The sequence below is a fragment of the Micromesistius poutassou genome (assembly GCF_964030765.1).
Source record: "Micromesistius poutassou genome assembly, chromosome: 14".
In the NCBI taxonomy this organism is placed as follows: Eukaryota; Metazoa; Chordata; class Actinopteri; order Gadiformes; family Gadidae; genus Micromesistius; species Micromesistius poutassou.
The window spans coordinates 5,765,900-5,766,548 of NC_140284.1; positions in this window are offsets into that span (position 1 = coordinate 5,765,900).

A 649-nucleotide genomic window follows, 5' to 3' on the forward strand; every position below is an offset into this window, starting at 1 on the left:
GTTTTTTTTGTGGTGGCAGATTGCTTGGATGATTGCCCCATAGTGAGTCCAATCCACACATTATTCCCCCCCCCCCGTATTCACCCACTAAGAAACACACTCTCCACGATGTATTTGGACGGTGCTCAAGCTCAGTCATTGACACAGTGCCACTACCCAACAGACGCAGCTCTCTCTCCATCTCCCTCACACCTTCTCTCTCCCTCTCTCTCTCTCTCTCCCTCTTTCTCTCTCCCTTTATCTTCCCCTCTCTCTCTCTCTCTCTCTCTCTCTCTCTCTCTCTCTCTCTCTCTCTATCTCTCTCGCTCTCTTTTTCTCCACCCGCTCCATCTCTCTCCTTCTCTCTCTCTCTCTCTCTCTCTCTCTCTCTCTCTCTCTCTCTCTCTCTCTCTCTCTCTTTCCATCTCTCTCTCCACCCTCTCCATCTCTCACTCTCTCCACCCTCTCCCTCTCTCTCTCTCTCTCTTCTCTCCCCCTCTCCCCCCCCCCCTCTCTCTCTCTCTCTCTCTCCCTCCGAATGGTACGCCTGTTAACTTCCATGGCAGGAGGATCTGATCGGAGACACTTTGGGAACATCAAAAGGCTCTTTCATACTGTCGCTCTGAGACAATCACTCCCACCGACGGACAACAAAACGCGTCTCAGCGTT